Source organism: Grammomys surdaster, unplaced genomic scaffold, assembly GCF_004785775.1.
Source record: "Grammomys surdaster isolate TR1022 unplaced genomic scaffold, NIH_TR_1.0 126546, whole genome shotgun sequence".
Classification (NCBI taxonomy): Eukaryota; Metazoa; Chordata; class Mammalia; order Rodentia; family Muridae; genus Grammomys; species Grammomys surdaster.
The window spans coordinates 9,011,839-9,033,821 of record NW_021621338.1 but is presented as its reverse complement, the minus strand read 5'-3'; the positions used below and the strand labels follow the sequence as shown (position 1 = coordinate 9,033,821).

General features: G+C 37.0%; 1 pseudogene; it reads left to right on the top strand.

The window, feature by feature from the left end:
* Positions 1–7,602: 7,602 nt before the first annotated feature.
* Positions 7,603–21,983, top strand: part of LOC114614917 — an 81,955-nt pseudogene continuing 67,574 nt past the window's right edge.

Genomic DNA, 21,983 nt, shown 5'->3' with positions numbered 1-21,983 from the left:
TTAGGAGAGATAGCAATAATATGTTGTTATATCTTCGTTATTGTTACTGTCATTGTCATTTTTTGAGACAGAGTCCCATGTAGCCTACCTTGTCCTAAAACTTTCTGTGTAACTACAGTGATCTTGAAGTTCTGATTCTCTTACCTCTCCATTTCAAGTGCTGAGATTTCCAGCTTGTACCAATGTTCCCAGTATTATGTAGTGTAGAGAATCAGAACCCTGGTGGTGTCTAATTCTATGAAAGTATTCTTCTCCCTGAGCTATATATCCAGTCCCTCTTACATTTTTTTCATAAACATTCTCGTAGTAAGCAGGAAGTATAGGCTAATGAGGTGCTTCAGCATTTTGGTGTTTGTCACTAAGCTTTATGACGAATTCAGTCACAAAAACCCTAATGGTGGAAAGAGAACAGCAACTCCTTCCAGCTGCTCTTTAATATCTAGGAATTTGAACACACAACTTACACTCCAGTATAGCAGAATTATTCAGAGGGAGGATGGTCTATTTAATACATGAGGGAATATATACTGAATACACTGAAAGAGTTTGTTCAAGTTTCTCTAGCAACATGTTGCTTCTAAAACATACATTCAGAATGTGAATGCTACAGCCCAACTCCCAAGAAGGTTCAGAAAGTGGTTTTAGGGGAAACACCATTTCTTTCTGCCTCGGTTGATCCTTCATATGAAGAGATGTTCTGTAAATAAATTATTTTTTGAGCCTCAACTTTTGTAATCAACATTTGGATGACATATATGCTTCAAAAAAGTTGTATTTGTCATCTTCCATTCATTTAGGCTCTTCCTAGACTAAAATGGATTATGATTTGTTGCTTGCCTAAAATCAGATCCTGTCAGGTCTGGAGGCCCTGAGATCTCAAAGCCATCATCACTGATTCTCAGAAAATTAGAGTGAACCAAACTACACCAACATAGAGTCAAGAATAAAGCACATAACAGAGTTTTTGTTTGTTTGTTTGTTTTCTTTAATTGATTAACTAAGTGATTGATAATTTATTGATTTTTACTTTAGCTTTTTGCTATCCCATTAAAAACTCTCAGATTTTGGAGACATGATCTAAGCAAAGAGTATAAGGGCATCAGCAACAATAATGATAAGAATTGCAGAACATACAGAAAAATGTTGATGGCTCTACAGTAGGTTACAGGAAGCCTAGGCTCCTGGTTAAAATCACATGTTGTGGTCCCTTCATCTATTAGAGGAATATGAAAACATGATTGAGGCACATGGCTTTCAATGGTTAATGAGAAAAATATCTAACATCTATCTACATCTACCATCTACCAATCATCTTTTTAATCTATCATCTATCTATTATTCATATATCTTGTATCATCCATCTATCTATCTATCTCTCTATCTATCTATCTATCTATCTCCTAACATCTCTCCATCTCCCTATTTTTCTATCATTGATCTACCTGTCATCTATGCTACTTTTCTAATTTCTAGGCCTAGAAAGTTTTCTATGATTTCATTTTGCTAAATCTAGATCATAATCTTCAAGGGTATGGATGATATAACCTCTAAGGGTATAAACAATTATTCTTGAGACAAAAGATCCCTTTTATTTAAAAAAATTATTCTATTTTAAAATTATGTATAGTGTATATCTGTGTGTAAGTATGGGAAAATAAATACAAGAACTCATTGGGGCCAAAGCTATACGATCCTCTGGAGTTGGGGCTGTAGTTACAGGAGCTGCAAGCACCATGTGAACGACTGGGAAACTAACTCAGTTCCTATCTAAGAACAACAAGTAGTCTTAATGACTGAGCCATCCGTTCGACCCCAACAAGAGTCTTTCTCACTTTATGGATAAAGTTCAGCTATTTGTATGGCCTATACATTGACATCTAATATAATAATGGTATTTTTTTTAATGTGGAACTATTTAGAAAAGCAAATTTGGTAGGCTGATTTAGGTAGATAATAGAGAAGAAAGTAATCCAGTTGTAATCCAGTTGAAAAAGTTTAAAAATTGCAGATAGGCTGCGTTTGAAATACCACATAAATATAGTTAGGTGTCACTCCCCTACACCTTACATCATTTTGTTACTCTCCTGTAGTGACAGTTTCTAAAGTGTATTGTTTTTTATCCTTCTTCTATAAGTTATTGTGTTGATACAACTTTGACTAAATGTTTTGCAATGTAGCAGGAGGCCATAGCCTGAGATCTTTCAGAGCTTTTATATAATGGGCTCTACAGACTCCACTATATTTCTTAACCCCTACCCATAAGCTCAGGCCAGAATACAAGTACTACAGTTGCTGAGTCTAGATCAGAGATAACAAGTTTTCTAGGTAGTGCACAATATTGAAGAAGACCTATCAGCAACATTCCAGCTCCTCCCTCTTGGTCATGAAAGTGTATTCCCTTCAAATGATAAGAAGCCTTCTTCCAGCCTGAATCTCTGGGAAGCCCAGAGAAAAATAAATATGCCTACCTCAATTAGAAGTGTAGCAGTTGGGAATGGGATACTGGGAGTAGTCACTAAAATGTCCCAGATGCCAGGAAAGAAAGAGGATCCCAGAACCCAATGGGGGTGACATTAGCTGAAATACTCAACAAAGGGGAGAGAGAACCTGTAATCAGTTAGAGCCATGGGTCCCTCCATGTACTCTTTGGTTGGTGGTTTAGTCCCTGGGAGCTCTTGGAGGACTGGTTAGTTGATAATGTTGTTCTTCCTGTGGGGTTGCAAACCCCTTCAGCTCCTGCAGTCCTCCCTTTAACTCCTCCATTGGAGTCCCTTTGCTCAGTCTGCAAGCATCCACATCTGTATTGGTCAGGCTCTGGCAGAGCCTCTCAGGGGACAGCCTTATGAGGCTCCTGTCAGCAAATGCTTCTTGACATCAGAGATAGTGTCTGGGTTTGGTGTCTGCATATGGGATGAATCCTTAGGTGATGCCGTCTCTGGATAGGCTTTTCTTCAGTCTCTGCTCCACTCTTTGTTCCTGCACTATTTTTTTTTTTAGACAGGAACAATTCTGGGTTAATATTTTTTGAGATGGGTGGGTGACCCCATTCCTTAGCCGGGGGCCTTGCCTAACCTCTGGATTTGGTGTTTATAGATTCTCTCTCCCCTTTGTTGAGTATTTCAGCTGAAGTCATCCTCATTGGGTTCTGGGAGCCTCTTACTTTCCTGGCATCTGGGACATTATAGTGACTACCCCCAGTTCCCCATTCCCCACTGCTACACACCTCTGTTCAATTTACTGACTCTCTGTATATCTCCCCTGTCTCCCTCATGCCTGATCCTACTGCCCTTTTACTTTACCCACCTCTCTCCCTCCCAACTCTCTCTCTCTCTGTACCTCCCATGATTATTTTGTTCCCCCTTCTAAGTAGGAATGAAGCATCCACACTTTGGTCTTCCTTCTTGAGCTTCATACCAGCTGTGAGTTTTATCACAGGTATCCCGAGCTTTTTGGCTAATATCCACTTTCAGTGAGTACATACCATGTGTGTTCTTTTGTGACTAAGTTACCTCACTCAAGATGATATTTTCTAGTTCTATCAATTTTCCTGGGAATTTCATGAAGTCATTGTTTTATAATAGCTGAGTAGTACTCCATTTTATAAATGTACCACATTTCCTGTATCCATTCCTCTGTTGAGGGACATCTGGGTTGTTTCCAGCTTCTGGCTATTATAAATAAGACTGCCAGGAACATAGTGGAGCGTGTGGCCTTGTTATACTTTGGAGCATCTTTTGGGTATATGCCCAGGAGTTCTGTCAGCACAGGGGAAGATTTTCTGAACAGAACATCAATGACCCAGGCTCTAAGATCAACTATAGACAAATGGGGATCTCTTAACATGGAAAAGCTTCTGTAAGGCAAAGGAGATTGTCATCAGGACAAAATCTATGGATTTGGAAAAGATTTTTACCAGTCATACATCTGATAGAGGGTTAATATCCAATATATACAAAGAAATCAAGAAGATAGACTCCAGACAACCAAATAACTCTATTTAAAATGTAGTGCAGAGCTAAACAAAGAATTCTCAACTTAGGAATCTTGAGTGGCTTGAGATGCACCTAAAGAAATGTTCAACATCCTTAGTCATCAGGAAAATGCAAATCAAAACAACCCTGAGATTCCACCTCACACCAGTCAGAATGGCTAAGATCAAAAATTCAGGTGGCAGCAGATACTGGCAAGGATGTGGAAAAAGAGGAATTCCAAGCTGGAACAACCATTCTTGAGTCAGTCCTTTGGTTCTTTAGTAAATTGGACATAGTACTACCTGAGGACACAGCTATACCACTCCTGGACATATCCGTTATGATCTTATCTTTGAGTTTCTTAAAATATACATCAGGAATTGCTAGACTAGAGAGGTGGAGTATGTATTAGTGGTTCCAAATTTACTAATCTTTGCAGCATGTTTAAAGCCTCTGTAAAAAATACTGTTAGTTATGTGAAGCTCTAGCTTTATGTACTATGTATCAATATTTTGTGGGCTTCCTAAATAGAAAACTCAGAAGTCTGCCACAGAACTGTGTTCTTTGCTGCTGCTACTACTTTAAAAAAATCCATTGCAATACCCACATGCTGACTCTTAAAAATAAAGTTGTACCTTAAGGAGGGTGGGGGTGAGAATGGGAGGAGAATGAGGAGTTCTATGTAAAGCAAATATTACGAGTGTTTTAATAATCCATTTTCATTTTATTAAGTTATGCTTGCCTTTGGCATGCCCTTTCAACCTACTCTAATTTCTTTCAGATGCTAGGCCAGGGGCCCTGTGCTGATTCATATGCTAAACACCAGCTGAAGATATTTTATGATAATTCAACTCCTTTAATTAATAAACTTTCACCTCAGAAGAGAATGATTTCACTTTCTTTACTGTTAAGCACTGAACTTCCTGCTTTGTATCCAATGTCTCATACTTTGGGTTGTTACTATTGAAAGAAGCAGAATATTAAGGAGCTGTGTCTGTATACACCAAGTACCTGCTAGATGCCTGTATACTTAGCAAGCACCCAGAGCACTGTAGATACATAACTGACAGAAAAACAAACAATGGGGAGGCCTATAGTTGGATAGCCAGCTTCTTGCCATGCCAAGATATTCTTGGAAGTCACAATCATCTTTCACAGCTCTCATATAGCAGACCCTACTTTCTATGGCATCTAGAGTATAGGATCCTTAATGATATGATTAGAAATATTGCATAAAAATAAGATAGTTTAATGGAGGTGAAAAGGAGGTAGAATTGGTCAGATTTTAAGCAAAGAATTAATAAATATTGAAAGATGAAAAGAGTCTCCTGAGGATTGGGCCAAATTACTTCGTCTCCATATTTTACCAGAGGGCTCCACACAATTAAGCGAGTTTTGCGAATCAGAAGTAGCCTATTATAGCTGCTTCAGTGGCCAGAAGTGCACATATGTATTTGAAAACTCCTTTATTATGGTTTCACTGCCTCTCAGTTTATTGGGGCTCAAAACAGGTGATCTATTCTGCTTTTCTCCTGGGAAATTGATCTTGGTAGTTAGGAACTCATGTCTCCTTTGAGTCCTAGAGGACTATTACTTTAATTGTTGATAACCTGATTGCAAGGCTTTCTAGATATACTAGTGTTGATGAATGTTATTTCCAAGACTATCTCACTTGTTCACTGTTCTTAGAAATTCTGTCATCTTACTATATGTCTTTTCCCACTATAATAACAGAGATGCAAAATCATTATTGAGTGCACAGATAGAAGCCTAATACTGTCTGCATGAGTATTCTTTGAAAATGGAGTTTAGAGCTGTTTGTAGAAAATAAAAGCATTTATTTTTTACTAATTTACTAGCAATCTAAGACTATTTGATAGTTTTAACTCTGAATAACATGCTTTACTTCAGCAATTCAGTAACGTCATGTACATTTTAGACTGAAGTCAGCTTTCTATGAAATTCTTCATGTCTTTGATCAGCAGGGCTACTTGGAACAGAAACATACTAGCAAATAATCATTGGACCTAGCTCACCAAGCTCTACAGATCTCTTTGCTATGAGGCTTTCTGTCTCTTTGGTTTGCTGTTCAATCTAGGTCACACATTTTCTGTTTGCTTGTCCTGTATTCTTTGCTTGATTTCACCATATTCTGACTCCTAAAACAAGTATCCCCAAACATCTGTTGTAAGAGATTAAAGGGCATGCTTGCTGTTGCTCCTAGTTTAGTTGACCATGACTTAAGCCTCAAAGCTAAGTATACAACCTGTGGTGCAATACTTGTTGTGATGAAAGAAACTATTCAGCTCAATGCTAAGTGCTCATTGTCATCCCCTAAGGGCTACACAATGTTTGTAAAAAATATTAATTCTTTCACCTTGCTCCAAAATGGTCTAATTTAATTATTGTAAGTTTGAGCCAGGGCTTTGATATTGTTTCTAAACAATCTGATCTGCGGTATGCCACCCCCCATATAATATAATAATACCATCTATCCCATTACTTAGAACACATTTGATGAAGATGTAGATACAGTCAAAAGCTTCAGAACTCTATTTAAATGCAGATTTGTTTACACCTCAATCTTAGATGGTAACATAGATAATGTTAAATGGTTTGAATTAGAACAATATTGTCACCACCTCACCACCAACCCCAAAAGGTCTTAAGAACTCTTACCTGCATTCTATGACTAAAGTAGAACTTGTATTTCACTGTTAAACTTGTGAAGTTGTTTTTCTTTTATGCTTTATAAATTACTCTCATTAAACCTCAGACAACAAAACTAAATTTTATTTTAATTTTATATTTACTTATTCAATTCCTGTACACTCCTGCTTATCCTTATTTCCATGAGACTCATTCAGATTGTAATTTTAACATGTTGTAGCTCTTCATAGAGGGATTGCTTGTTTCTGAAACTGGAGTATAGCTCAAAGTCTCCAGGAAGTGCTCTCTCTCATTGATAATTGACTGGAGCATGGGGAGAAAGAATTACTTGAAAGTAGGGAACAAGGGAGGGTAGCAGGAAATACTGGAAGGAAATACCAGAGCAACTCCCCTGAGCAAATTGCTAGGTAGGAGGAGACAGTAAGGCTGATGAACAGGGAAGAAGTGAAAACTAGACTAGAGGATGGAGAAAGCCTTGGTATGCTGCCAAGAAGAGGAGAGGGTTGTGAGAGCGTGTTATACAGATCAATGACATCGCTCTATAAAATACTGTACTCCACAGCAAAATTTCTGCTGATCCTCCTCATGGTTTTTTGTTTGTTTTGTTTTGTTTTGTTTTGTTTTGTTTTGTTTTGTTTTTTGCCTCTGAGTCAGTATCCAATAATACAGGAGTAAAATTGGGGTCTAGGCACATTCCATGCTTGCTGTAACAGAAAGAGCATCTAGGAGTCTTGCACAGGTTTCTGTCACAAAATAACAGATGGTTGCCAGTACTTACACCAAGAGTTCACTGTGGGTCTGTAGCACCCTGCGTGGGCGTGGGTCCTGTTGGGCTGAGTTGTGGGTCCCGCGTGTCTGCCACGGCTCAGGGAGGCAGAAGCACAGGAATTTGACTGACTTTGCTCCACACAGCACCAGGTGGATGCTGGACTATGAGAAGCCACTGAGCTCCACTCCGAGCATGGGGAGATCTCAGTCTGAGACTCCACACGGCAGAGCTCTTGGATCAGAGGTCTCCAGCCTAGGCGGCTGACATGAGACAGGTGGTATCAGCCCTTGGGCACCCAGGTGTCCCTGGGAGATCGCAGAAGGACTGAGACAGGGAGGGGGTGGATATGGGCTGGACTGCCCCACCGTTCCCTACCTTTCTCTCTCTAAGGTTTAATGATCTTCTACATACTTTGCTCTTTTCCAACGAAGGTCTAGGTGAGAAGGTTTTGTATCATTAAATTCAGGCTCAAGTCAAAGCTGAAAAAGTCACATATTGTCCTTTTTGTGACCTCACAATAAACACATCTGTCACTCCTAGAATAATTTGAGTATGTCTAACCTTTGACATTGCATGCTTTTGACTGAATCCTCTGCTTTTTTCTGTATGACTATAAAGCTAATTTTAGAGCCAATAAGATATATTTATGTATGAATAACTCTAAAATATGACCACATGGTCTTAAAAATACGTATGCAATAAATAGTCTTTCTGAGTGAATCATCTCAGGAAACAGTGACATTTCTATTCCAGGACTTTGCTGATCTGCATTTGCTTTGAGCTACACATTTAAACATTGCTGACAACCAGAAACTTGGTGAATATGCAGCATCTCATGCATTGCCTCATCTCACCTTCTTTGCCTCAGAAGAAAGGCATCTATACTATACACATTACATGTTGTTTTAATTATCTTGTAGCCAGATGCCTGTACTTGGCATCAAAGAAAGCATTTTGGAAATCTCTAAGGAGATGCTAGTACCAGAAAAGAATGAAGTGAGAATATGACTTCCTATTAAGCTTTGTAAAGTTTAAATCCTCTCTGAAAAGATGATGAAGAGTAGACACTTCATCTTCCTTGGGGTTGTTCTGGTCCGAGGTACATGCTCTGAAGAGTCACCATTACCTTGAATTCCTCTTTACCAATTTGTATTTCCTTAATCTCCTTTTGTTGTCTTATTGCTCTAGCTAGACCTTCGGATGCTATACTGCATACATACAGGGAGTGTGGGCATTTTTATCTTGTCCCTGATTTTAGTTGAATTGCTTCAAATAGCTCTCCATTTAATTTGATATTGACTGTTGGTTTGCTGTATATTGCTTTTATTATGGTTAGTAATGGGCCTTGAATTCCTGATCTCTCCAATACTTTTAACATGATGGGGTGTTGTATTTTGTCAAATGCTTTTTCAGCATCTCATGAGATGATCATGTGATTTTTTTCATTGAGTTTATTTATAGTAAATTACACTAATGGATTTTCATACATTCAACAAACCTTGTATACCTGGGATGAAGCTTACTTGATCATGGTGAATTATGGTTTTGATGTGTTCTTGGATTTAGTTTGCGAGTATTTTATTGAGTATTTTTACATTGATATTCAAAAGCAAAATTGGCCTGAAGTTTTCTGTTTTGTGGAGTCCTAGTGTTGTTTAGATATCACAGTAATTGTGGCTTCATAGAATGAATTAGGTAGTGTTCCTTCTGTTTCTGTTTTATGGAATAGTTTTAGGAGTGTTGGTATTAGCTCTTCTTTGAAGCTGGTAGAATTCTGCACTAAAGCCTTTTGGCCCTTGGCCCTTTTTTGTTGTTGTTGTTGTTGTTGTTGTTGTTGTTATGAGGTTTTTAATGACTTCTTCTATTTTCTTAGGAAATATGGGCCTGTTTAGATAGTTTACCTGCTCTTGGTTTAACTTTGGTACGTGGTATCTGTTGAGAAAACCATCTATTATTTCATTTAGATTTTCCAGTTTTGTTGAATATAGGCTTTTTCGGTAAGATCTGATGATTTTTTTTTTAATTTCCTTAAGTTCTGATAGATCTCCATTTTCATTTCTGATTTTGTTAATTTGGATACTATCTCTGAGCCCTTTAATTACTTTGGCTAGGGATTTACCTATTGCATTCGTTTTCTCACAGAACCAGCTTTTGGTTTTGTTGATTATTTGTATCTTTCTCTTTGTTTCTATTTGGTTGATTTGGGCCCTGAGTTTGACTCTTTCCTGCCTGTTTACTCCTCGTGGGTGTGTTTTCTTCTTTTTCTTCTAGAGCTTTCAAATGTGCTGTTAACTTGGTAGTGTAAAAATCTCTTCAATTTCTTTACCAGGACACTTAATGCTATGAATTTTCCACTTGGTATTGTTTTCATTGTGTCCTATAAGTTTGTGTATGCTCTGTCATCATTTTCATTGAATTTTAGGAAGTCTTTAGCTTCTTTATTTCTTCCATAATCAAGTTATCACTGAGCTGAGAGTTGTTCAGTTTCCAAGGGTATGTGGGTTTTCTGTTGTTTTTGTTGTTGTTATTGAAGACTAGCCTGAAACTGTGTTGATCTGAAAGCATGCATAGGATTATTTTAATCTTATATCTTTTGAGGCTTGTTTTAGACCAATTATATTGTCAATTTTGTAGAAGGTTCCATGAAGTGCTGAGAAGAAAGTATATTCTTTTGTTTTAGGGTGAAATGTTCCATAGATATCTGGTAAATCCATTTGGTTCATAACCTCTATTAGTTTCACTGTGTCTCTGTTTAGCTTCTGTTTCAATGTCCTATCTATTACTGAGAGTATGGTGTTGAAGTCTCTCACTATTATTGTGTGGAGTTCAATGTGTGTTTTGTGCTTCAGTAAAGTTTTTTTATGCATGTAGCTGCACTTGAACTTGGGACATAGGTGTTCAGAATTGAGACTTTCTCGGTGGATTTTTCCTTTGATGGATATAAAATGCCCTTCCCCACTTGAAAGTTTATTTTATTAAATATTAGAATAGAAACTCCAGTTTGTTTCTTGGGACCATTTGATTGGAAGAGTTTTTTTTTTTCTAGCCTTTTACTCTGAGGTAGTATCTCTCTTCATTATTGAAGTATGTTTATTGTATGCAGCAAAAAGCTGGGTCCTGTTTTTGTTTCCAGTCTGTTATCTTATGTCCTTTTATTTTGGAATTGAGTCCATTGATATTGAGAGATATTAGACAGATGATTGTTGATTGTTAGTTTTTGTTACGTTTGTATTTGTATGTGGCATTATGTGCATGTAATTCTCTCCTTTTGCTTTGTGGTAGGATGACTAACATCTTATTATTTCCTTTGGTGAAGGTACCTTCCCTCTTTTGAAAATTTCCTTCTAGAATCCTCTGTAGAGCTGGATTGGTAGATAGATGTTGCTCAAATTTGCTTTTGTCCTGAAATATTTTGGGTTTTCTATCTATGTTGATTGAGAGTTTTGCTGAGTATAGTAGCCAGGGATGACATTTATGTTCTTTTAGGGTCTTCATGACCTCTGTCCAGGACCTTTTGGCTTTTATGGTCTCTGCTGAGAAGTCTGGTATAATTCTGATAGGTCTGCCTTTATATGTTATTTGGCCTATTTCTCTTACAGCTTTTAATATTCTTTCTTTTTTCTGTGCATTTAGCATTTTGATTACTATATGGTGAGAGGATTTTCTTTTCTGGTACAATTTATTAGGTCTTCTATAGGCTTTCTATACATTTATGGTAATCTATTTTTTTACATTTTGGAAATTTTCTTCTATGATTTGTTGAACATGTTTTTGGGTCCTTTGAGCTCAAAATCTTTGCTCATCTCTATTCCCATTATTCTTGGTCTTGGTCTTTTCATTATGTCCTAGATTTCCAGAATATTTTAGGTTAGAAGTCTTTTAATGTTTTTAGTTTTCTTTGACAGTTGTGACAATATCTTCTAAGGTATCTTCTATACTTCAGATTCTCTCTTCTATCTCTTGTATTCTGTTGATGATGCTTACATCTGTAATTCCTCACCTCTTTTCTAAGTTTTCCATTTCAAGGGTTGCCTCCATTTGTGCTTTCTTTAGTTTTTGTACTTCTAGTTTTAGGTCTTGGACTGCTTTGTTCAATTCCTTCACCTGTTTGATTGTGGATTGTATTTTCGTGTATTTCTTGAAGGTATTTATTTGTTTCCTCTTTAAGAGCTTCTACCTGTTTACTAGTGTTTTCCTGTATATTTTTCAGTGAGTTATTTATATCCTCCTTAAAGGACTCTATTATCTTCATGAGATAGGATTTTAGGTCAGCTTTCTGATTTTCAGGTGTGATGGTGTATTCAGGGTTTTCTGTGGTGCAAGAACTGTGTTCTGATGATGCCAACATATGTTGTTTCTGTTGCTTATGGTCTTGCACTTGACTCTAGACATCTGGTTATCTCTGGTGTTAGCTCGTTTGGGTGTCTCTGTCTAGAGCTTGCCTCCTCTCTCCCTGGGTTGCTGAAGGTCTCCTAGGAGGCCTGTGGCCCTGGATGTAGCAGACTTTCTATGAAGTCTTCAGATTTTAGGGTCTTCAGAGGGAGATATATGCCAGTGACCTTTTGTTCTGGCTGCAGGCTCTCCTGGGAGGCCGTCAGACTGTGGAGTCTGTTGCCCTCTGTGCAGCAGAACACCTGGGAGGCCTTCAAAATGTTGGGTCAGTTTCCCTGTGTGCATCAAAACACGTGGGAGCCTTTCAAACAGTGGTGTTTATTGCCCTGCTTTCTGCAGAACTCTTGGGAGAGCTTCAGGCTGTGGTGTCTTCAGAGGAGCAGGTAAGCTGATGATCTATGGATGTGCATGCATAGAATTCCTAGGGGCCTTTGGCCTGTGGTGTCTTCAGAGTGATATGTTCAGGCTGAAGGTGCAGGCTGAAAAGATTTTCCATTTCATTTTAAATAGTATTATGCAATATGGTTCCCTAAGGGAAACGGGAAATACTAAAAGCCAAGAGGCTTTACTAGAGAAAGGGAGGTGACTCATGTGGGGTTAGAACAAAATGCTGCAATTCGTTTCTAGGATTTATTTTAGCCCATCCAGAACTTTTTATCCAACTGAAGGTCATTGTAATGTTTTATTTTATTTTTGACTTTTAATTAGCATGTATTAATTCTGCCGAGGAATAGAAATTTGAGTTGGTTATTCCTGTCTCTTCTTTAGAGATGAACACTAAATCCCAAAGAGCAAAAGTAATAATATAAAACAAGCCTTCTAGACCAGAACCTCTAATAGAAGATAACTCTGCAGTTGATATGGAATTAAGTTTTAACTGTGATTAGGCTTTATTTTCTTTAAAATGTATTTTTGAAATTTTATAAAAAAAAGAAAATTCTAGAGTACAGATTATTCATTTAGATTATGTTTTAGAAGGCTTGATAACATGGGCCAGAAATTTTATTTGCATCAAATACTTGGTATGAATCTTCATCATTTCTCTAATTAATATTTGCTTACATATTTATATTACAAATGTATACTACATATATATTTTATCATCTCTCTATCATCTATTTGTCTATATCTAGCTATCATCCATCTATCATCTATCTTTCTGTCTGTCTATCATATAATGTATTAATTGAATATTGGGAAAACAAATTTAGGAGAAAAGAGTCAAGTCTAAAAAGGCCACTTAGTCTTTGACAATAATTCTTACACTTGCAGTAGATTCTACACAAAAAGAACAAGCTTAGATTAGCATGTGTCATTAATCACTTAGGTTTTAAGAAAAGGCAACTTAATTTCATTGGACAATACAGTGTCAGATAAAAGTGATGACAGTGGATACTGATGTTTTGCTTATTTCTTAGAATAAGTTTGATACAATAACAGAAAAAATAATTATTACCTCAGAGGCATTCATTTGGGATTACTAAATTTATTTTTATAGCATGTAAATATATAATTTGTTGAGTATTTTTAATTATTTATTTTGATTAGATCAGCTTTTATGATCTGAAGGTGGCTTAGTTTTATTATCATCTCTCGATCATCTATTTATCTGTCTATATCTATCTATCATCTATCTATCATCTATCATCTAGTGATAAGCAAATACTGACCAATAGCAACTGATGGTGAAAAGAGATTATTTCATACTGTGAATTACTTTTTTTTTTCATCAAGGTGAAAACACAAGGCAGGGGAACACTGCTTGCTGGGTTGCTTTCTCTGGTTTGTTCCCCATAGTTATTTTCAGTTTGTGTCTCAGGTCCAACTCCATGGTGATAGTTCTACCTACAGTATGTAGGCCTTCCTACATCAGTTAGCAATTAACCAAATGCCCCACAGACATTCCCACAGTTCTATCTAACATAGTCCAGGCTCAACTGAGCCTTTCTCCTTCTGATTCTGTCAAGTTGACAACCAAATAGCCATAACTGCAGTTGTAGCTGAGGTATCTGGTCAATCTTACAGGATAATTGTCTGCTGTCAGAGAGGATCATCAATTGTGGGAAACTCTAATTTAGAAGTGAGTGCTCAGACCCAGTGAATGCTGAGATATACAGCAAATGGCTCTCAAGAAATTGTGTGGCTCCATCACAAAGAATGGATTTGAGTTTTAGCAATTAGTGTACAATCAGGAGAAAAAAAACACACAGAGAATATTAAATGGGAAGAATATAAATAGTTACTAAATAGCTACGAGGACTTAGTAAAGAGTCGTATAAGGAGCTCTAACAGTGGAATGATGTACCAATTAATTATCTTAAAGGTTCAGAGAGACTGACCACTCAAATGAGGTTCCTAGATATCACGCTGAGGAAAGAAAGACTTGGATCATATTTCAGAAAAACAGAGACATTTTCTAAAGTATCATGTGATAGAATTGAAAGACAGTAAACTGACAGGCAGACTACAGTGATAGTAACTGAGAAGCTCCTTTTGAAAGTATCAGTAACTGGGATTCTCCCTGCACCCAAAACTAAAGAACACTATTGAAATTCACCTTATGGAAATAGTAGAGATGCTATAAGTATAAACCAAATGCTATAAAAAAAACAAAATAAAACAAACAAACAAACAACCCCTCCTCCAAAACAGGTACTAGCTATCACAGATACCTTAGTGACCTTCCAGTGCTAACTACAAAGAGACTAGACATTATTCTAGCTGTGAAAGAATATTATCAGAGTTCAGATAAGCTACAGAAAAAAAGGCATAGTAGGATTTAAAATTGAAAGAAATGAAGGAATTACTAGCACAAATTTCAAGAAGAAGAGTATATTTGGGGATGGCTAGATGTTTATGTGACTGAAAATCTTGCTATGAAGAAATGGCATCAAGGTCCAAACTTCAGAAATCTTGTCCTTAGATCAGCAGGAACAAGATTGTTTGCTCCTTTCCAGACCCCCGTCCCCAGCCTGTGAGTCTCTGAGCACATAGCCCTGTCCCCTCCCCACCTTCATCCACCCACTGGAGGAGGTCACAAAGCCCAGTAGACAGGTTAATCTTCCTTTCTCTTTATAATGTCATGTCCGGAAGAACCTGCAATTCTTCCTTATGCAAATGAGGCAACCCCAGGATCCTGGTCACATCCAATGATGTAAGCTCACCCCAATGGCTCCTACTTACTCCAGAAAGGTTTAAATAGCATTTGTCCCCTCCCAAAATGGTTCTTGGTGTGTTCAATGTTGCCTGAAGTCTCTTTTTCTCCCTGGGGTCGTTGCTTCACCTCTCAGGATCCACCGATTGTGATCCCAGTCTGAACACAACATTATGGTAGTATTGAATAAATATATGCAGATGAATGTGTGTCTTAGTTAAGGTTTTATTGCTGTGAAGAGACATCTTGACCACAGCAGCTCTTATAAAGTACAAAATTTAATTTTGGATGTTTTCTAACTTCAGAAGTTTAGCTATCATTATGGCAAGAAGCATGGCAGCATACAAGCCAACATGGTGCTCGAAATGGTGCTAAGAGTTTTACATCTTGATCCACAGACAACAAGGAGAAACTTTGTGCCATACTGTGCAGAGTTTGAACATGGAGATCTCACAGCCTGCCCCTACAGTGAACACTTTCTCCAACAAGGCCACACCTACTCAAATAAGGCCACATATCCTAACAGTATCCCTACAATAGAACAAATGTTCAAATACATGAGTCTATAGGGACATACCTATTCAAACCATCACAATGAGTTACTTTGTTATGTATAATATCACGAGTTTAAAATATAAGCTACTTTCTTTGCTAAATATATTCTGAATAGCCTCATAGATAGTCAATAATTACCATCACAAAATATATTTGTGTATTTACATATAAAACATTTTATGTATGGCATAAAAATTCATGAAGAAGTTTAAATGTTTTCAGTGTTTAAAATAAGTTTCAGGTCCAACAAAATTTATGTGAAATTTGAGCCTTCCTCAAGGGGTCTCAATTTTTAAATTTTAGACAAACCAGTAAATACAAACCATAGAGTGAGACTATGTACATATCATGAATTAGAAAACATAACAAAGGGAAAAAGGAAGGATTGCATCATAAGCAGTGTTTGCAGCATTATAATATAGGATGGTATAACTAGATATATTATCTCTAGCCCAGCAGCTGCCTTTGTGTGCATGACTATGAGGTATAGATACATAGTTATATCTTCTACAAAATTTCTTCTGTCAGTTTTATTTCTCCACTTTGTTTTCATTCTGAATATATATATATATATGTTTACCTATATCATTTATACTTGTATATGTGTTTTTTCAACATTGTAATAAGGTTTTCTAGTCAATCTAATATGTATAATCTGTCTCACAGAGTCTGCTCCAAAAATACTTATGCAGTTTATTTCTTGTTATGACATTACCTCATTTTCAGAGTTGATCAATTAAGGGAGACCTCTCCTATGTTCTTAGTCAAATACTCCCATATACTATACAATTGTGACAGAAGAGAATTCAATATTTTAGTATTACATTCTTCATTTCATGGTAGCAAAGCAGTTTGTTCTTTGTAGTTCAGGTGAACCAATCCTTCTACAGGACTTTCTCTTCCAGTAGTACTGTGACTTGATGTGGAAATCAAGACAAAGCAAAACACATACCTAAGTAACAGCATCTACCGTAGTTGAAATAAATGAATTCAATGATAGAAGTATAAACAGAACCCAGTATATAATAAAGTTCACCTGAGGCTAGATGGTTCGATGAAATATTTGTAAATGTATCACACAACATTTGCCTTGTTTGTGAATGACTCTGTATGCACTGTTTCAGGCTGGAGCTCTTATTAGCATTTATACCCCAATGGTAAGAACATAGTTTTGTTTGTTTGTTTGTTTCTTTGTTTGTTTTTATTTTGCTGCTTTTCATGTGTAGTTTCATTTACAGCTGCAAGTGGACTGATGAAAAAGAATCTGTATCAGGCCATTCTAGCTTGAAAGGTACATTCTTGAAAATGGAAATACCAACTGATTTCATGTGTGTTATACCAATTGTGATGCTTTATATATGCTCGGCCCAGGGAATGGCACTACTAGAAAGTGTTGTCCTGTTGGTGTAGGTGTGACCTTGGTAAAGTAGGTATGTCACTGTGGGTGTGGGAAATAAGACCCTCATCCTAGCTACCTGGCAGCCAGTGCTCTGCTAGCAGCCTTCAGATGAATATGTAGGACTCTCAGCTCTGCCTGCACAGTGCCTGCTTGGATGCTACCATACCTCTTCCTTGATGATAATGGACTGAACCTCTGAACCTGTAAGCCAGGCCCAACTAAAAGTTGTCCTTACAAGAATTGCCTTAGTCATGATGTCTCTTCACAGAAGTAAAACACTAACTAAGACATTAATTGGGTCACCCATGTTAAATCTCTTTTTTTTTCATCACTGTTCTGTCAAGTCACCTTCAGATTTCTTTAAGATTCTACAAACCTGACCCACCTCCCATCATAGTTTCTTTCAGATTCTTTCATAAAACTGTCAATCTGATTCCTAGATTGCAGCAAGGCTTAGGATGCTATTTTAGTTTTATTTATGTTGCTGTAATGAAATACTAATAAAAAGCAAAATTAGAAAAGAAAAGATTTGTCTTAGAATTCAAGGTGACCATCTACTGTTTAGAGAAGTCAAGTCAGGAACAGAAGACAGGAATTTGAAGTCAAAGCATGGCAAGAGCCATGGAAGGTACTTCTTGCTGTCTGTCAGGCTTATGCTTAGTTAGCTTTCTTATATATTGCAGAACCTGTAGCCTAAGAAATAGCAAGTCCCAAAGTGTGTGTGGGGGTGGGGGGCTTCCTACATAATTAAACATTAAAAAATACCAAAAAACAATACATGCCTAGAGCACCAACTGATCTATGTGATTCCTTAAATGAAGCTACCTGCCCAGGTATGGCAAGCTGATATGTAAAACTAAAGAGCATAGATGCCTCTATAATGATGAAAGATGTCAGTTTTTCTGAAGTGTTGTCGAGTGACCTTCATAAAGTTCACACATTTTCAAACATAAATCATAGAGTAGAAAACACAATTTAGGGTATAAAGGACTGTGCATGAGCACTGAGAAGATAGATTCATGACCTTCAGTATGCATCTAAAATAAAGTGTCTTGAAAAACAATTAGATGAATCTTAATTCTACTAAAATGCCAGACTGAGAAATAATAGATCTTAAGAGCAAATAAAACACTTCAGATTCAGTTTTTTAAATTTTTATTGGATATTTTATTTATTTACAGTACAGATGTCATCCCCTGTCCTCATTTCCCCTCCCCAGAGCCCCATCCCATCCTCCCCCTCCTTTATGCTTTTATACCATTTTAATTACATGCATGTATTAAGGTCAGTTCTAGGCTCAGGGTCTAGCAATAAAATAGAAGCAAATAGTCAAGGAACAAGAAAGACAATAAACACAAATAGTCAAAGAAAAAGCAAGACATTAAACCCAATTATGTGAACACTCCATGATCACTGTTTCTAACGGCTTATCAGGATGACCAAAGTATCTGAGCTTACTTCCATGTCCTAGCCCAAAGTCATCTTCATGTCTGAATATGCATTATCAAAAACAGTGCACTTCTGTCTTAGGTTGGTAAGGCTCTGTGCAGAATCTTACCTGTCCTTGGCTTGCCAGCCTGTTAATTTAATAACTCTGTCTGGAGGTCCATTTTCAGGTTCAAGCCATGTACTTTAGCTGCCAACATGTTGATGTTGTTAAAGAAAACTGCTAACATGATGGGTAGGAATAAAAATATTCCCAGGACAATAAGGGCTAACATGATCAAACTATATATACCATTCTTAAAGCTTGACCAAACTAAAAATACTGACCTCAGGCCATAGGTAATTTTATTAGCAGTATCTGCCACATCAACGCACAACAGAGCAGCATTCTTTAAATTCAAAAGCTCACTATGAAAAGTTAAAACATCCAGAGAGGTCATAGAGTTATGCCAAATATACTGCAAATGTCTTTAAACTTTTTCCTAATTATAATGACTATCATTGTAAATTTTAGAAGTAACACAAATCCAACAGTATTTGGCATGACACTCAAGATGGGTTCTTACTCCTAAACTCTGAACATCCTTCCAATAATTTGAAGAGGGTAAAGAGCATCAATCCATTGTCCTGAATGCCTATCTAAATCCTCTTGTATACTCAACACATTAGTAACATTTTTTTGCTAAATGATTAACAAAAGTAGCTGTCTTACTTAACTTCTTGTGTTAAAGCAATTGCAGAAGCAGTGGTGCTAGCAACTAATGTAATTAAAACTGTTATACCAGAAATAATCAAGCCCAGTACTCTCTTGCTTCTGCTTAAAGCCTGACTCATTTCTTCCAGTACTTGCAAGCTATTTTTAGAATACCAAGGTTCTGTGATACTCAGAACACTAAAACAAAGGTGGTTGAAAGACCTCCATAACTGACATGCCAGATTTCAAAACACAAACACAGATAGAAGGTGTACAATCAATTCAACTTACATTAAATACTGTAGAAGAAACAAACGTATTTTTAAGTTGACAATTAAAAGAGCCTTAACACATGTGCCAACACCTGTTTGAAATACAGATCCTGTCCAACTTTATCTCTTGCTAACATAACATCATAGAGAACTGCAGCTAATTTCCATATATGTCTCTCAAAATGTTCAGAAACAGACTTCCAAGCGAAGACTGTTATTTTCAGTATTGGATTGATTGCTAGACCAGTTCATGATTGAGTCTGAATAACTGGTCACATTTAATAAAAATACAAGAGGCATAACTTCTCTTTTTGATTCTCTGTTTCACAGGTCTAAGAACTTGAGTCAAGGCACCTTGTCCCATCAGGGGTATAGGTAAGCAATGGTGGAAACTTATGTCCAATACAACTTCCCAGTCACCATTGTCAAGGCACTCAGCAAGCTCACACACAGGTCAGCATCATTCTTTGTCCCAGCATCAGCATGTCTCACCCATCACTCTGGCAGCTACCAAGCTCCTTCAGCATCCTACAGAAAAAACACAAACATGCCCTCTTTCCCATATTTAATACCCGATCAGAATCATGCCTCATACCAGTAAGTAGATCCTTCCCTTTCACCTATGCATAAGTATGCCTATTTGCAAAGTGCCATAGACACTCAGCAGAAAGTTCCTCAGCATCCAAATTTTTACAAAAAATAAATAAATAAATAAGAAGAAAAACATGATTTAAATAAATTTTTGGTGTACAGGGGTATATCTCCTCCATTTTTATTTTATGAAGATATTGTTTTTAAGTTCATAGGCCCATTCCACGGTCTTTTGTACCTGACAATTATATAGTATCCCCATAATATGGGTAATGTTAAATTGCTGCTAAAATGTCTCAAATGTTCGAATGCCATAGCCAGTTTCATTATCTGTTTTTTGTTTGTTTGTTTGTTTTTTTCTTTTCTTTTTTTATTGGGTACTTTATCTACATTTCAGATATTATCCCCTTTCTCCATTCCCCACCCCCAGAAACCCCTTAACCTATCTTCCCTCCTTCTATTTCTGTAAGGGTGTACCCCTACCCATCCACCTACTGCTACCTCCCCTCCCTCAAATTCCCCCTCACTGGGGCATCCAGTCTTCAAGGGATCAAGATCCTCCTCTCTCACTGATGCCCGACAAGTCCATCCTCCTCTACAAATACAGCTAGAGGCAGGGGTCCCTCCATTAGCCCAAAATCTCACAATACCCAAGACATAACTAACAGACCACATGAATCCCAAGAAAAAGAAAGACTGAAGTGTGGATGCTTCAGTCCTTCTTAGAAGGTGCAACAAAATACTCACAGGAGCAAATATTAGACAATGTATGGGGCGGAAACTGGAGGAGAGGCAATCCAGAGACAACCTCACCTGGATAACCCTCCCAGATGCAATCACCATATGTAAACACTGTCATGGATGTCCAGAAGAGCATGCTGACAGGAGCCTGATATATCTGTCTCCTGAGAGGCACTGCCAGAGCCTGACATATATAGAGGTGGATGCTCACAACTAACCATGAAACTGATTACAGGGTCCCCAGTGAAGGAGTTAGAGAGAAGACTGAAGGAGTTGAAGGGGCTTGTGGCCCCATGATGAGAGTGACAATGCCAACCAACCAGAGCTCCCTTGGTCTAAACAGATTCACTTTTAACTGGGCAAGCTTTGGAGGAAAGATTCCTTCAGTAGTAGGAGCTGCCATTTGTTAGCACTAAGAAATGAGATGTTCATAGGACACTTCAGTGTAACCTCAGCACATGATGCATGTTCAATAAATATTACTGAAAAAATATTTATTGTGTGTCAGATGACAACTTTAAGAAGTCATTTTCTCCCTTCAACCATGTGAATCTTATGAATACAACTCAAGTTGTCAGAAAATACCTTGATTCCTTGAGACATCTCACTGGATTTCAATGGATCTTAAATGATATCTTCCTTGATTTTTATAATTATATGATCAGAAAATTGGAAATTCTAGGAAAAGAGAAGTGGCATAATCACTACTGATATCTGTAGTATTTCCACCATTTCTCATTGTTGGCTTCTTACAGTCATACCTCTTAAAATTTATATACATAAACATTTGATGCTCCAAGATCATGATTCACACTTTTAATAGCAAAATATGAACATCAGAGTCACCTATGGCACTTGCTTAAAATTTACTTTCTATGTGAAAATTTCTGAATTAGAATACTCATACCTGAAGCTAGGGGATCAGAATTTCCCATGCAATCTATAAATTATTTTAGAGAATAAATATTAAAATTTGCTTCTGTGATCTAAACCTCAATTTCTTTTATGATGCTGTTTTTAGAGAACAAAAATAGTAACAATGGTGCTTACATGTCCATATGTTTTGTATTTTAATTGTTTGGGAAAATTTAGTTCAGATTTATCTCATGATTCTTTTGAAATAAAATTTTTAGATTCAGTAGCATATGTATTAGTAGTAACCTGAGGCACATTAGTGCATTAGTGTCCTGATGAGTGTGCGTGAGTGTGTGTATGTGTATGATATGTGATCGGTGTATGTGTATATAGGATATATATATATATATATATATATATATATATATATATATATATATATATATATGTGTGTGTGTGTATGTGTGTGTGTGT